General features: G+C 44.1%; 1 long non-coding RNA gene across 1 annotated transcript; it reads left to right on the top strand.

Moving 5' to 3' along the window:
- The first annotated feature begins 4,338 nt into the window (after window positions 1-4,338).
- Window positions 4,339-7,603, top strand: LOC111856316 (uncharacterized). Its single transcript, XR_002841098.2, has 2 exons — window positions 4,339-4,859; window positions 7,128-7,603. It is a non-coding gene; the product is annotated as an uncharacterized lncRNA (long non-coding RNA).
- Window positions 7,604-17,433: the final 9,830 nt, after the last annotated feature.

The following is a 17,433-nucleotide window of genomic DNA, read 5'->3' as shown; positions in this document are numbered from 1 at the left end:
CGTATTCCTTTATAACATCTCTTTAACGAAATCAAATAAAATAATTAAAATAAATGGAAAAAGTTCTCTGCAAAGTATACCCACTGCACCGGACATTAACGACATTTACACGTATGCGTAAAATAACTTCTTTCTGTATGAAAATAAAACGTGATTGTATTATATTACTGCATGTACTTCGCTGAGCATTTAGATTTCTCACAGTTGCCAGTTGCAATCGTTAATGGGGGGTGGTCAGCCCTGGTCTACATCATGCTCTAAACGTTTTTCCGCCTTATAGCAAAGCAATAAAAGTTCAATGAAAAGTATTCGCCACAAGACCAAGACCAAATTCGTTTGGGTTTTTGCAGTTAGTGTTGTGTTCTATCTCAATCACCCTTCAAAGCCGCAGGTCTGCTATTAATCGCAAAAAAAAAGTATTATTTTCATCATACGTGGCCATCCGTTCGTCCAAATGAATTCTAATACTTTTAATTAGTTGTTTAATAATATTTCACTTACTGTTGATCAGATGTAATAAAAATAGTATGCCCACGAGTAGGCCTATGTATAGCCTACCTGAAAATGGTGGTGTGTACTCTGGTACCGAGCAATATATAGGTAATCTAATCCCGATGAAAAACGACAAACCGTTAGTAATAATAATTACTATAATTACTATTATTATCATTGTTGATGATGTTGTTATAATTATTAACGCTTCGTCCTTTTTCGTCGGGATTAGAGACACAAGGATTCCTCAACAGGTGGCCTCAGAAGTGTGGATAACAAGGTGACAAGGCGGGGGTAAAAGCGGATAATGAAAAATGCAGAAGAACCTGCGTTTTGAACTGGTCGGGTACGCAGGGCGGAATGTGTCGCCGCGCTGTCATGTCTGCCAAAAATCGGCAGATTCTTCACGGTGAAACATGTTGCTAGGATACGCCACAGGGCCTCTCAGAAATGGACTCGGAGTCACCGAATAAAACCTAAATCCATTATTATAAGGAGGTTTATTACTTTGAGTTATCTACCTTTTGTATTTGTTAAGGTGCTTTTTTATTGTACCTACATTTTTATAGGGTTGGTGTACTGACACCCCATCCTGGATGTACCTTAATTGATTTCAGACTTGCAGTTGGATGGATAGATGATAAGACACAGTTGTCGGAGAAAACATTTCCAAGTCTGAGGAATCTTGGTGTTACAACCTTGATCGAGGTATTTGGTTTGCTGCATGGAAAAATATATATAGGCTATGTATAATTATTTATAAATATTCCTGTCATGTGGTAATTTTTACGCAACTATTCGCTCAGGAAAAAAAAATGCACGTATAACATGTCAGCTTCAAAACGCCTTTCTCCTTCCTGGTTTTATCTGTGTGGTTTTGTCTTTCCAGCATCAGCGTCACAGGCTGAGCTTGACGCCTGTGACGGGCGGCGCTGAGGTCCGGCGCGGTGGCTGCTCGCTTCTGACACCCCGAGTGGGCTGCGTACCGCTGCCGCGGCGCTTCTGCGGGGCTTTCGGAAGCGCACTTCGTTATCTGTAGATGATGCGTGTCTGGGCGAAATGCCAGAGAAGTCTGCACCTTTTCCTGCCTTATGTTATGCTCGTGTTTCCTCTGTGCCGTTATTATTACTATAATTGTTGATGTTGTTATTAATAGTTATTCTATTTCCGGACATTATTCGAATAATCGTGTCTGGGAGTATTGGAAGGAGGCATATCTGTAGTTTAGAATGTGAAGAAAAATACATCTTAATTCAATCGGTTCAATCTTTTGTTTCCAGGTACATGAATCAAAATTAACTAATATAAATGAATGTTGAGTAGAAGTTAAAGTTATGTACGGTAAGAGAGCAAATTGTAGGCTACATGTTTGCACTCTAAAAATGCTGCGTTAATAACAGCCCAGCCTGGGTTAACTGGCAACCCGGTGCGGGGTAAATGGACAGAACAAACGCTGGGTTATTTTGATCCAGCGTCTTGGGTTATGCAATTTAGCCATGATGCTTGTTTATAACAGCTACCCAGTGTCGGGTTAAATTAACCATTGGTATGGGATTGTTCTTTTATGTCTTCTGTTATTATTAAATATAGGCCTATATTAATACCATCTTTAGTGGTTATATTTCGTTGTTAAATATAATCACAAATAGGCTACCAAATCTAAATATTTATTGTCGATAGAATTAAGTTTCAGAACATACCAACGAACTCGGCTGCATTTCAAGGTCAAGCTGTCCGGGTTAAAGCCTCGATAAATACCCGCTTGACAAAACGTTTTCCCTCATGATACCTATAGCTTACAGGTAACTAGCTAGCTTAACTAGCTGACGTTAGACGAAAAACGGTATAACTCTATCGTTGAAAGAGATTGAGTAAAACTTCAAAGTAACATTGTTGTTGTTATTAATATTTAATTGGAAATATTACTATAACATAATGAACTAGACGTTCGTCTAGTTACATCTAGGCCTATGCCTCATCAGCCGTTTGAGGGGTGTTTGGGTGCTTGTCCAACAGTTCCGATGAAGATTTTTTTAATGTGTGCTAAAGACGGTACAGGTTCAAAAGTGATGGGTCCAAAACATAACCCTGCTACTAGGTCAGGTCACACAAACACTGGGTCAGAACTGGCTACTGGACTGAAAATAACCGATCATTTTCTAGATCGTGTGCTGTTGGGTCGCATTTTTTTCTATCTTTCACTGTTCATAAGATCTGTTAAAACGATTCGGAGTTTACTGCGATAAATCTGGATACTGGAAGTTCAACATGGGCACGTTTTATCCATTCGATTTGTTTGCCCCATCTTATCAATTGTATAGCCTACTGGACTTTTTCCTCATTGTTATATATAAACATTCTTTTATGTATGATTTATGTAATGTGTGTCTATATATGTCAATATGACTGAATTTAAATGCACATTAACTCCTTACAGCCTTTGTTTTCCGGGTGCGGCTCCGCTTTTCGTGGTTGAAGCATCAGGCTATTCTGGCACGATCCGTGACTCACAGCAGGCAAATCCACAGTCCTGCGGGGTCAAAGCCTCCAGACGAGTACCAGAGGCTTTCAGCTGCCCGTCAGTCGCTTCGCTTCTTGCTAGTCAGCAGAAGCGAACGAGTGAGTGGGAGTGACAGATGACAAAGTACTGCTCCACGCCGCCATCAATGGCCCCGCTTGAGGAGGCCACTTACTGCCTTCTGAAGCATCTTTTCACTGAACAGTTGAACTTCTCACACACAATAGATGCTTTCATGTTGTTTCTCAGCGTGGGGGTTTGGGTAGCTATAAATAAGCCAATCCACAATTAAGAAGTCAGACCCATGTGACTTTATTGTGAAATGCGCTTGTGTTGCCTTCTTATGACGGGTTGCTCAAACTTCATTATGTCTGTAATTGGAGGTTATCGAGAGGCTGTGATGTTGTGATGGATGTCAGACATGAGTGAGGAGCCACTTCTGCTTTTGCCGGCTTCCTCTCCCTCAGTATCATGCAGATGGAAGCTGCGATTGCTGTTACCTGAAACTGTACCGCAGGGAGCATCTACAGGAATGGATCCTTAATGCCGGAAGTTACTAGTGTAAATATCAGGAGAAATGCTGATATATATAATATATAAACTACTATGCAAAGTCTTACACTGCCACAGAAAATAATGTTTCAGATATGTTTAAGCTGGTGTAAAACTATGATTTTATGTCTGTCAAAGCTTTTCATTGTCAGCTTCCAAGTTTAAAACTTCTCTTAAAGTTGCCACAGTTCTTTGCCGTTACCATCCAGTATGCTCAGATATTTGTTGAAGTCAATCACTAGACCTCCCTCTTTGGTTAATCATCATGAAGTTCATTAAACGTTTAACTTAATTATTTAAGTGAATTGACGTGAAATGGTTGAGGTGCCCAAAGGAAAGATTCTTCTAGTTCTCTGACAAGATATCAGTAAATCTCTGTGGAACAGAATAAATGTTTATTCCTTTTGTTGTATTCGTTTTAAGTTTTACTCTTCAGTAGTATATATTCCAGGGTCAAATTATATTTTTCTGAGCAAAGATGCACTTTCTGCCAAGATAAACAGCTTAAAACATCATTTTCTTTTATCACCTAAAACTTTTGCAGAGTACTGCATACTGCTCTGGTTAAATATCCTGCTGTCGAATTGGGCACTATTGCAGATGGCTTCAGATAAGCTAATTTAAAAACATAAACCCTGTCCTGCTGTGGGTTGGCATTCTGTCCAGGGGCTGTATCACAGAGCGGGATTTCTTGCTCAGCTAGATAACTTGTCGAATTTGAGGCAGTCTGGCATAATGTAAGATGAAGTCCATTTAAATCGGAGTACTTTCAATCTGACGAGTTTTCTACAGTAGTTAAGTCCCAAGGTGTTCTCTTGTAGCTCCTGCACCCTTTTCAGGGGGGCAATTAATCAGTTATCGAAAAGGGGCACTTAAACCCTGAAATGGGAGGGCCTCACAGTTGTTCGGGCTGATGGTCAGACACTTAAGTTTAGGAGTTTAGGAAACCCAAAAGGCGTTTTTCTATAGGAAGCATCTGCAGAAAGAATACAGAACTGTTTATTTGAGCAAACTGTCCATTTAAAATCGTTTTCCCCGTAATTTCATTCCGAGCGAAACACGGTTAGCAGTGGCCCGGCTTGAGCATCATGTTGACATTTTCTGGCGCAGAAAGGTGATGATGCATCTTGGTTTATGGAGAATCAAAGACGAAAGGAGAAGGAAGAGGGGGAAATCTTTGTCTTTCGTAAAAAAACAGCCTTATCTTCAGTGGTAAGTATTGCAGATGTCCCCCATGCTAACTATTAGCACACCGTTACCTGCGCAGCAACAACACTCCGGGCCTCCGGTTTGAAAGGTAACTATACAGTAGCTCCTCCGTATCCGCGGTTTCTATAACCATGGTTTCGGTTATCTGCGATTTTCCACGGTCCGAAAAAAATGTAAAATGTATATTAATATGTTCTTTCGTTGTTGCTTCATCCTTTGAGGGAAATAAAATCATGATCTTCATCACTAGGTCATCCATTGACACATAATACTTTTTCATTACTTTATCTAATCAAAAATTAGGCTAAAACATCAGAATCCCTTTAATTTGAGAGTGCAGTCCTGTATAATAATATACAGTATAATTTATTACTACTATATATAATGTTATTAATACAATTACCACATGTAGGAACACAAAAGTTGCATTATATATGTGGTCGGCAGTTGGTTCGCTATTATCTGTGGTTTTGGCAATCCGTGGTACTGTAGGTCTCGGAACGAATCACCCCATTTACTGATTATACCTGCAGGAGACGGGGACAGCGTCTGCATAGGGATGAGCAGCCGTTGGTTCAGGTGGTTTTATGGTGTATTTCTCTGGTTGAAATTATATAATTCTCGGTATAAGGAAGTCTAAAGGGTCAGACTCCTGATTTATTTACTGATTAGTCATGCAGATGTGACTGAGCTATGAGGTACGGGGCATCGTTAGATGCAGCCTATCTGTACACTCTGGGTTTCTCTGTGTAGGATTTGGTTATGATTAAAGGGCTCTTTTCGTTCACTTACAGTTCATGTGAAACATTAGAGATGAATATTTAATGATGACTGTATAGTAGCGCTGCAATAGTATTGCGCAGTTACCTCGCGCCACCATCTTTGCGCATCGTCAGTTATGTACTCCCAGCACGCGAATGCAGGCACGTCAAGTAGGGCTTTATTGTCACAGCAGTCAAATTCAGCATACTGCATACCTGACGCAAAAAACGTTATATAAAGCATTATACAAAACCAAAATAAATAAAACGAAGTAAAGCCAAAAATATAAAGTGAAAACGAATATTATTGGTGTGACCAGCTGTTAGCTGCCCGTTATGAGAATATCGATCGTTAATTACCTGGGAGGAAGCGGGATTTCTCAGTTAGCTGGGTTAACTTAAGTTAGAAATCTTGATCGTCCAGTGAGAGTTTAGCTAAGGAGCATTCATTCCTATTGGACTTCTAGCTTAAGTTAACCCAGCTAACTCAATACTCCTGCTTCCTGGATAACCCCCCTGGTTTTTAAAATGTCGTGGGTAACACAGGAACAAATAAGTCACTAAAAGGAGGTGTAATTTCTTTATTTCTGACTAGGTAAAATAAGTGTATAGGGAAAATTATTGTGGAGGATAAATCTCATGCTTATTTATTATATATTGTGTGTCGTTATCTCATTTCCGTCGTGTAATGTTAAGCAGTTATGTTGCTTTGTGCTGTAACGTTATAGTGCTGTGGCTGTTGTCATTGTTATTATAACAAATCTACACACATAAGTGAATGTGTTTTAAAAGTAAATTGCAGATCGATTTATCTTTATCTCTGGATGTGGGGCATTTATTCGGGTGAAGGTTCTGTCTGAGGGGTTATCCCTTCTTGTGTTCCCCTTGAAGCTGGTCGACTCCTCACACTGCTGTGTCCCACGTTTGCTGTTGACGCCAGTCAGTGTTGCCTCTGTCATGCATAGTGTTTGGTTCGCCTAATGTGAAAGGATCAGAATGGTCTACAGGCAGCAAAAGACCCTCCCTCCTCCCCGCTCTGCAAAATTCATCGTGGCTAACCCACCCCCAGTCAGCAAAATTTATCATGCTGTCGGGGACCTCAAAGGCCAGGGCCGAAATTTAATCTCCGTTCAGCCCATCCTTTTGGATATGTCTCCGCATTGTATTTTAAAAACCAAAGAATCGTTTAATGTTATCAGCTTCCCTCTCATAAATTATGAGGCACAAAAAGACATTAGATTACTAGTGTTCAAGTTGGGTTACATCAGTCAGCACATCCATGAACAGAATGGGGATCATGAGATAAAGTAGCATTAGCATGCTTACAAAAACTAAGATGTTTACTAGCTAAGGAAGCCCAGGGGCCTGTACTATGAAGCGGGGTTACTGGCTTATCGGGGTAACTTGTCGGATTTAAGGTAGTCTGGGCAAAATGTAAGTGAACAAATATGAAGTCCATTTAAACTGTGGTACCTTAAATCCGACAAGTTACCCCGATAAGCCAGTAACCCCGCTTCGTAGTACAGGCCACTGTACTGTTATCAATAAACATGTAAACATGGAAACATCAGTAATTTTAGTGTTATTCTTTCTAGATAACCCTTCATCTCTCTTCCCTGGATTGCCATTTTGTTTTACAACTTTGGATATCTGAAAGTGTCCTTTACTGCTGGTTTCGCAAACCCCGACCATGACGAACTCGGCAAAAGAACACAGTACACGCCGAATATCACGCGCGGGGCGGGAAGCTGCACCAACATGGCGGATGACGGCTGTTGCTTGGTGTGACGGTACAGTGGATTGTCACGCGCAATCCTCCTCGCTTGACATTCACGGCAACCCTATACCGCACAGGTGGCTGGAAGATGGTTGTATATTTAATGGCGAGGTCTGAGCTATGTAGTATGACTCGTCTGTATGTTCCCTATGCCTTTCTCATGAATCAGTAACAGACGTACTCATCACCTTTTGATTAGTAAAGCCCAAAGTGCACTGGGCTGCACTTATGTTTCTTTTTCACAGTAAACAAACACAGTGTTCACTGATAAATAAAAAAAAAAAAAAACTCTGATGTAAGATCACAATCACACGCCCCGGCATTTGCAGCCATAACTGAACGCACTCGTCCAGGAGATTCCCCTGCACTGCCGTGAAGGCCTTGTTCCACACAGCTGCGATGCCCCTTTGGTGCCTCTCACTCTCTCACAGGTCTTTACGTTTTCATCTTGACGGACAACATCTCGCCCAGCCACGGTCTCTTAGCCCTGGGGCATATTTTTAATAGAACGAAGCAAATCTCCTGCTCGCTCTTTTTTTTTTGTTTTGTTTGTTTAGGCGATGCTGCCGCGTGCCAAAAATGCTGCGAACCTCGAAGAGAGGTCCACGGGATCCGTGAGTCAGGCAGCTGGGCGGGCACGACAGTGTTGGTTGCCAAGGGAGACAGCGCATCGGCTTAACAAATGGAGATTGTCGCATGTTTGTTTGTCTGCTGTGGGGCCTTGCCGATGGCATGTGGTTTCACCTTCGCTCCAGTCCGCTCCCACTGTTCCCATTGCTCCCAGCCTTTGTCATTCCGTAACCAGCCAGTCTCCACAAGAGGCTCCTGAAGGAAGAGGCCACCATCTCCAGATATCACCTGCAGTATCTGTGTGAGCGTGTTCCTATCAGAAGAAGAGGGGCAGCTTGAAAAGGCTTTTCCAGACTCATCTCCGTTGCCGCCTCCATGTTTTTTTTTTATTTGGCTTAACGTTTATTTTTAAATTGATTAAATGTGCAAACCCTGGTGTGTCGTTACCTAGAACGCTCTGTCCCTGTGTGCCTGCTTTTCTTTCCACGCGATTAATAGGTTTTATTTCTTAAAAGCTTGACTGTTCCCATTTTAATCCATATGGTGTCAATAAAACTGGCATAATTCAATAAAATGAATCACGCAGGCAGTAAATAATTTCACTCTTAAATATTCGCTGACGGCCGCACATTCGTGAAGCGTGGCGTCTGACGGACAGCCGTGTCGTAAATTAGATACATAAATCGATGTAAACCATAAAAATGCACCGATTCAAAACTGCTGTATTCTAAGTATGCGGCCAGCTTGCAGGCTACAGCAGGAGCTCTCCACGTCTCTCACCTTCACTCTTCTTGATTAACTTCCCAAGCCGATAAGCATCTTCGGAAATGCCACGTATCGCCATGGAGATGCCCGGGGAAGCCACGGAGGACCATGCCACAGCCTGATCTTAAAGTGGAAGTTGAGGGAGATGGGGGGAGGGGCGGTGTTGTGGGGAGAGCTGGTGACTAAGGAGTGATCAGCACCGCGATCACAAACACACAGGAACATCCACATGTCATCGATCTATAAACGTGCTATGTAGACGAACATGTCTTACTCACCTTAAAGCAGACACTCTCATGACACTTCTGTATCATGGAATTGGAATGTTGTGTAATCTACTCATCCGCTCATTTCCAGCTGTTTAACCAGTGCTGTTTTTTTGCAGGGAGTACAGGGCGTATGGCAGGGGAACACGGTGGACGGCAGTAAAAAAACGAGGAGGTAAACATGACGCTTTTATGCGCTATGATTTACGGTGAGCTAATACAGCTGCACAAGATGGACATTTAGCATATGAGCCTCGGAAGGTGTTTCTCCACGATCTGGCTCTGCTCTGTAATTATTTCTCCGTGAGCTTGTGGAATCGCTGGGCTTTGTGTGGGGCGGAGCAGTCGTTAAACATGTAGAGGCATGGAGCCCCTGAGGTCATACATGTTTTCCCTCCGTGGGTATGTATGCCGTAGACACACCTGGCACGCTCACAACCTGACTTCGAGATTCGTGGGGTCACCGTATGGTGCAGGAGATGAAGGTCCAGTCCAGAAGATTCTGGATCTGTGTCTAAGATTGTTTTTACATGATGAACTGTGATACATCTCTCTATTGATGGTGTGGAGGTCATACGTTGTTGATGTTTCTGTTGGTACCTTAATGTTAGGATCAATGACTGTAGCAGGCCCAAATAAGCTCCCGTTAAATGAGGGTCACTGTTTAATGTTTATTTTAGGGCCTGAATGGAGAGACTTCAACAGCTATTCTGTCACTTTAAGGACAAGTGACATAGGATAAGTTTGTTACATGCAACGGTGAATCCCGTACAAAGGGCCAGGTTTGAGATCTTGTGCGTGAATAGGGTCACTGCAGTTGGTTATGTGGTTCGCGCACAAACCTCAAGCCAATCACCACCTCTGCAGCACCTTCTTATCGGGGGTCGAGGCAGGAGTCCCTAGGCCAGTGGAGAAACAGTGTCACCACAATAAACTGATCTGAAGTCAGTCCTGCTTACCCTGTGCCTGTCATATAGGGAAGTGCTTACCACAGCTTACCAATAGCATCTCATGTGCACAACTTTTAATAGATTGTGGAACAAAAACTACTGTGGTTTATCTGTGTCCGTTTTTTCCACTATTGGACTAAAAAAGTAAGATGTTTTAATGCAGTTGCAACATGTAGCACAGGGATTTGGACGCATGTCGTGTGCTAAGGCCTGCGGAAGTCCCTCCGGTTCCTAACGGATTTGAAACTGATTTTTATTATCTGCCTCGAGAAAAACAGAACCCAGCCCCATAAAAAATATAAATTACAACGTGCGCGTGTTTGCCTCAGTACGTCTGTGGAAACTGCAAAACACCTCTTTACTCCACTCTGACAAATAAAGCAGAAAAGCCACAAAAGCACCCCCCCCTACACAGAAGTGGTTAATGCCAGTACCACAAATGGCTGTTTACGCAGTGCAGAACACTCCCCCCCCCCCCCCCCCCCCTCGAACTGGAGAGGTGGCCTGTGCCATTTTGGCGGTGTTGTTATGTCATAAAAGTCGACGCTTTGTGACTGAGTTACAAAGCTTTCATTTAACAGTAACACTGGTGATATTGACAAGTGCATAAATGCATATAAATTCGAAAAGCCCGACACCCACAATGACTTGCATCTTTCTCTGAGCTGCCAGTTCCGAGATTCTACTTTTTTTTTTTTTTTCGTCTTGTAACGGCCCTTTTCTTTGCAGAGATTTATAGATTTTTTATTTTTTTTTTGCCCAAGCCAGGAAAATGAAACAGCCAAGCGGCATCTTGTGTGGAAATGGCTGCCTGAAGCGATGTTTAAGTCCCCGTCTGAGAGCGTGGAGCAGCGTACGTGGGCGTCCAGGTGGTCTCCACGTTCTCATGACATTTCACATTCGACACCAGTCGCCGACTGGAGTTCGCCTCTCTGCACTTACCCCTCTCCTATTTTTCTTCATTTTCTCACCCCCCCCCCCCCCCCCACCCTCACACAATCCTCTCTGTCTTCCCTCCCAGTCCCCCCCCCTCCCCCCAAACCCACCCACCCACCCAGCACCTCCTCCCCAGTGGTTTGTTTTACGCCACCTCAAACCGCACCTGAACCCAACGCAGAAAAAGTCCTGCCCTTTGCCCGCAGGAACACAGACGCCATGGAACCATTTGTGCCCTTGGTGTGAGCAAAGAAAAATATCCCCGACCAGTGCGATGGTGACACATTCTCACGCGCACGTGTGCGCACACACCTTGCTTTTCGTTCCATGGAAGGGCCGCTGAATCTGTTTGTCACGCCTGTAGGAACTTTGCAACAGCACCTGGGTAATGGAGACCAGTCTTAACATTTGGTGTAGAACTGACTCACGTTTCTCAAGACACCTTCAGCATAAAACAATCCGTATAACTGGAACATTTAGGTTTTTAAACTTATATATGTAGCCACAAATCTATGATGCAACTACAGCCAAGCATATACTGTCATTTTTTGGCAATTCAGTAATGAACTTATTTTACCTATTTACTATATTTTTCAATATTGTTACTGTTGTGATGTCTATGCTTTCATTCTTGTTTCAACATGCCTGTTATACTATATAAGATTACCATATAAAATTAGCGACGGAACGGAATGAAAAGTTCCCGCAACCCTGACGAGCATAAGTAGGATGAATGTATGTATTAATGAAATTAGGGTAACCTTAGACTATTTTCGGTGCTTTCTGAGTGATATTTGTGCCAACTAGCCCAGTGTAAGTCTAACTTAAAAAGAACTTCTTTATCAATAAGCATTTGCCCTAAAGGAATAACATGCTTTTTCTGAAACTTCACAAATGAAGAAATGAAGATATAGGAAAAAGTACCAGATGGAGAGGAAAACATGATAAACGTGGCCTTTCTCCAAGCCGTCCAGCCCCCCCCCCCCCCCCAAACGGCTGCTTCTGCTTCTTACTGAAGTTTCCTCTCGGGTGCATCTGAAAACTCAGCTTTCCTCACTGCTCTTACGAACATTACCTCAACGCTTTACATTTGATACTGCAGATTATCTATGATAATTAACGATGCCTTTATTTAGGTACCTAAGCTCTCCCTGGAGCACGAAGCTTCACCATTCTGCGCAGAAATGCAGTTCCTCCATCTTTGTGTTACTGCTGCCTGATTTGAGTATAGCCCTCTTCCCCGTGCCTGAGCTGACCTGTATCCCTGTACAATAGTCCCGTACATGCAGTCTTAGAGACTGTGGATCCTGCTCTGGGATCTACCCATCTGTCATCTCACAGGAAGGCGTGAGATCAGTTGATACTGTGTTGTCTTACAGTATTAACTACGTGTGTATTATATTGACTTAGCAATTACTTGGCATGAATAATTATTTTAGTCATAGTAGTTTTTTTTGGCTCATTGGGAACATTAATTGATTTTGCGAAGACCTACAAAAATAGCAGCAGCAGTCAAAGCAAGTTGTGGGAGTCTGGGAATCAGTGCGTGGGCTTTGTTTGCAAAGTAATATGGCTTCGTAGAGTATTTACTGAGCAGGGGGCACCTTTCGTTTTGATCAGATGATGACATCTACCCCAGGTCCCTCTGTCCATCATGAACACATTCGGGTTTGACTCTCTCTCCCGGAGGCTTGTTTAGCCAGCAGCGTAGATGACTTGCTGGTGCCCCCCACTCCCAGCACAGTTGGAGAATTATCACTGTGACGGGAGGAAGGAGAGCGGCCACTGGATGGGAAGGAACAGCTTCCGAGCGGTGGTGGGGACTGGGCAGGAGCAAAACTCACACATGGAGCTTAACTTTGGCTGACAGAGGAGGAGGAAAGTGGCCTGTCTGAGTGTCCTTATGCATGTGTGCATTTGCGCGTGTTTGTATTCGCAGTGCACATGCATGATAGATTAATGCATTAGCGAATGAGCTGTTGACAGTAAAATTGTGCCTTCAGGTGCATCACCAGTAAATCTACAAGCTTGGGCACTACTTCTGGATGCTTGCGTGTGTGCCCCTTGCTGACAGAAACATGCAGTGCTGTGAGTTTCCCTCTTACTCAATCTGACAAGGAGGTGTAACCTTCATTGACCAAAAACCAAAGTTCAAGTAAATATAGTCTCTTTCCTTGCATTTTTGTCTAAAACTGTCCTCGATCTTGCAAAGAATAAATTCTGGATTCTGACCTGTTCAGCTTGATAGCTAATTGAGACTGTCCTCCTGGCTGATATGGACAGCCGGTGATGTCTACGAGCAGCATGCAGGCCATTGGTTCTCATTCTGCTGGTGCTATCGGCTGCCTTCGTCAAAGGGCACCGTCAGATGCTCCTGGCCAGCCTCTCTTAATTCGGGAGACTGCTCTGAAGTAGTGTAAGTCTCATCGCTCACATAGACTCTTCCAGGTGTGTTGAGAAGCACAACCGGTCAGGAAACAACCGGTGTTCCACATGGCTTAGTTCTAGGCCCGATCTCCTTGTCTCTGTTTGCCGCCTCTATATGTCCAATCATTTAGTTCCATGGCTCCTCCAACCGCTACTATAAAGAAGGCATCTATCTTTCCCTGACCTTCCCAAATGACACAACAACCCCATCACATGCCTCGCTGACACTGAAACCTCCTGCAGCTGAAACATTTTTAGACCAAGCTTCTGGTCTCCCATGGCAACCCAACCAGTTTGACATGACAGGTTGGATCAGCGTAGTTGTCGCTGTCCTGGTTTGCTAGGAAAATAAGGGCAAGATGGATAACCAGGTATCCATTGCCCACCACATTGCAGTTATTTCCCAATCTTGAAAATCTATTTTGTAGAAATGACCCAACTCCTTTTCTAGGCACATGTCATCTCACAACTGGACCACTGTAGCACTTATAACCGCCAGAGCTGCCTGTGCTGTGAAACCGCCACGGATGATTAAAAGTGCCGCAGCCGCCTGGCATTCAGTCAGCCGAAATGCTCTCGTGTTACACCCCTTCTTGTCTCTCTTCATCGGCTCTCTAATGGCATTCGCATCAAGTTCGAGTTCCTGCTGCTCGCTTTCAGACTTGTTAATGGAACAGCATGCCCCAACACCGATACGCTCATCAGGTCCTACGCTCATCTCACACTCTATGGTTAGCAACCAAACATCACCTGATATTTCCTTCACCACATGAAAACAGGTCTTGTAATAGACACTTTCCATGCTTTGTTCCACTAACGAGAGACAACTTATCCAACTACATTCGTAGAGCCTTCAAGAAACGTTCTCTCTCTCTCTCTCTCTCTCTCGAGAAAAACGCACCCAACCTCTTCCCACCAATGACCCTTCTTCCCTCTCTGTTGACTGATTCTGATAATTTCACTTAGTATTACTGGATATAGTTTGAGCGTTAGTTATATTAATTATAGTTCTTGTTCCTATATTACCTTTCACTTGTTACTGGTCACTCACTGGGAGCCTAACCTATCAGTACCTTTTCCTGAGTTAGCTCCTTGACAGCTGTATGATTGTGATGTATTATCTGCCTCAGTTGTACGTCGCTTTGGACAAAAGTGTCTGCTGGATAAATAAATGTAAATGTAAAATAAATGTTAGGCCTTCCCCACCCCTCCGGGTACCTCTGGGACCTTTGAACCTGAATCCAGTTGAAGACGACTGTGCGTTGTGGTGATGCAACCCCATTCTCTCTCTCCTATCATCCATCTCCTATTTGAAGTGGTCTTTTGAGAATCCATCTTTGAGAGCTCCTTGACTGGCTTTTGAAGTTTGTCTCCATATCTTACCAACTCTCTTTCTCTGCCTATGTTTCATCTTGATCTGCTTTATCATTTGACATTCAGGATCAAGTGTAAAAAGAGGTAAAAACAGAAATTGAAGTGAATCCCCTTTCCCCGCCTACACTGTGCTCAGTCTGGCTTTTGTACCTAGAAACTTAGAGAAACAGAAACTGGTTTGCGTCAGTCTCCCACCTTCTACGGGCCTTGCAGCTGTGATTGACCTTGTTTTGTTTGTAGAGGTCAACACACTTTTAAGCACTTCCTGTGACGTTCATTAATTTTTTAAAATATGGTGCCCACTTGTATATTTACACCTCAATGCAACCATCAACTTGGACCAGTAATCGGAAGGTTATGCTCTCACAGTCTTTATTAACTGTAAAAAGTGAGAAACTTTATGCTGAACGACACTGGAAACTGCACTCCTATAGTGCTCAGACACCCTTTTCCAGTATTTTACATCAGTTGAGCGAAAGCGGTATTTACCAGACATTATACTGGTCTACCGAAAGCTGGTTTAGACAATTTCCCTTCTGAAAGCCAGTTGACGCAGGACGCCCATGAGCCACACGTACACAGTTTTTCCACTGTTGACCTCTTTCGCCCCAAAGCCATGCATCCTGGATTTCCACCATGTGCTTCCGTCTACCATTGCTCCTGAGTTACAATGGCTTTCCTCTATTATTCCCCCTGGGCCGACATCACCTTCAGCGCCGGCTTGTAGCCTCTCCAGCTCCAGCCGATAACTGCCTGCCAGGCACTGCATCCAGCAGTTAAATGCTGCTGGAAGTCAATGAGCTGTACCTCAGTCTGCGGCCGCGCTGGTTATTAATACCGGTCTCTGGGAAGGATTTGAGTTTTTTCAGATGCCAGTCACGTATGTGCAGCGCCTACGCGCTCTCCGTGCACGCCGAGGCTGCTGCGTAGCTTTTGTCCGGCTCTTACGCTCACACCAGCCTCGGATTACACAACAGTATGCTGTCGGCGCTTGCACATTTATCACCAGCTATAAAGGATTGCAAACCAAATAATGTAACATTAAGATCACAGTCACTTTACCTATGAGTTGGATTATTCTCTAATGCTTTAAAAGATAACAATCTTGCTATAACAGTCTTGCCACATTGTGACATTAATGACTAGCTATGGCACAGTGGTTCAAATGTTCCCCACAATGTAATAAAAACCTGTCATTTTGACATTGTGGGGACCATTTCTCAGGTCCCCACAAAGATCTGTGAATGCAATCAAAAAACTAAAAATGCCAAAAGTCTCGTATTTTGTTTGGTTACTTATGGTTAAGGGTAGGGCTGGGTAGGGGTTAAGGGTGTCATGCTGGGAGTAGACTTTTCCCCATAAAAATAAATGGAGAGTCCCCACAAAGATATAATTACATACTGTGTGTGTGTGTGTGTGTGTGTGTGTGTGTGTGTGTGCCCTGCAATGTCCTGGCATCCCCTCCAGGCTGTACCCCTCCCTCGTACCCGATGCTGCCTAGGACAGGCTCTCGGTCTGTCAGCCTGTTTAGGGTGGATGGGCTAATTATGGTATAAACTCACGTAAAGGGAAATGAATAATTTGTCTCCTGCATTTTTTATGCGCTGCCCCCTACTGTCCTTCTTGTCTTTTGTTCTCTCTGAAACCTGTGGTCCCAGTGTTGATATTTTTCAGTCCATAATTTGAATCTGGCTGTTCAGAAACTTCTTGAAAAGCCAAACACGAAATACAGGAAGCAGCTGTCACCAGGGAAACAGATGGAGGATCTGTGGAGGAGTACGGGAGAGGTAGGGAAAAAATGAAAAAATGGATGGAATAAAGGCCACTTGGGGTGTGCTGTTTTTCCTTGTACCCGTGTGATTTCGGCAGGGAGACAGGAATGCTCTTGCGCATCTTTGTCTAGGAATAGCCCAGCTGACGCATGCTAACAGACGAGCCTCGCGTTGTTGGCATTGCTCGCTCTTTCGCTCACTCGCTCGCTCTCACCCTTTCTTTTTCCCGTCCTCCCTTATGGCAACGTGTCCCTACATCCCTCCGCTTTCTTCCTCACACCCCTTCCTCTATCTCCCGAAAAGTCCCGGGTGCAGCTGTTGGCGCAGGGCTTGGCAGCGCGCATCCCGGCCTGGCAGAAAGCCCCGCCTTCGCTCCCATGCCCAATCCGCCTCCTCCGCTAGCTCGGGAAAATCGCGGCGCCCGCACCTGTGTCCAGCGGACACGGACACTCTCCCGCACGGCCCAGTGGCCGGTCCACATTCCGGAGAGGCAGCGGGGGAGTTGACACTTCATGCGGACGGCCGGAACGTCATGCGTCTCCCTGTCGATGAGCTGTACCTCTCTGAATCCTACCCACCCTCCATCTCTGTCAGGAGTGACACAGACTAGCCAGGTGTGACCCCCCCCGCCCCCCCCGCCACTGCTGCACTGCGTGCCCCAAGCATACTGAGTCGAGATACAAAAACCACTCTGTGATCGTGAGCCTGAAAAAAAAAACAAAAACAGAAAAACACACTCACAAAGACGAGACAAAGTCACAAAGAAACAGCAGCTGAAACCTGAACCTGGAACTCAGCACCGTCCATCTCAACACAGCAACCGCGCAAAACCTCACCCTGCCGGCCGACTCACGTGAAAACTCACTAAATACGCTAAAGGTTACGTAACGTCATGCACAGAGGCTGCTTCCTTGCTAAGACGTCTCTTTGTATTAATGCTGATGCAATTTCACCCATTTAGTCGTATCTTTTGGCCTAAAGCTATTTTTATAAATCAAGTAAATGCAACTCAAAGTCACCAGTTTGATCTTTGGTATCAGTGAGATAAATGGAAACTGTAATCG

Source organism: Paramormyrops kingsleyae, chromosome 22 (assembly GCF_048594095.1).
Source record: "Paramormyrops kingsleyae isolate MSU_618 chromosome 22, PKINGS_0.4, whole genome shotgun sequence".
Lineage (NCBI taxonomy): Eukaryota > Metazoa > Chordata > Actinopteri > Osteoglossiformes > Mormyridae > Paramormyrops > Paramormyrops kingsleyae.
The sequence above is the reverse complement of the archived record's forward strand: the minus strand, read 5'-3'. Positions and strand labels throughout refer to the sequence as shown.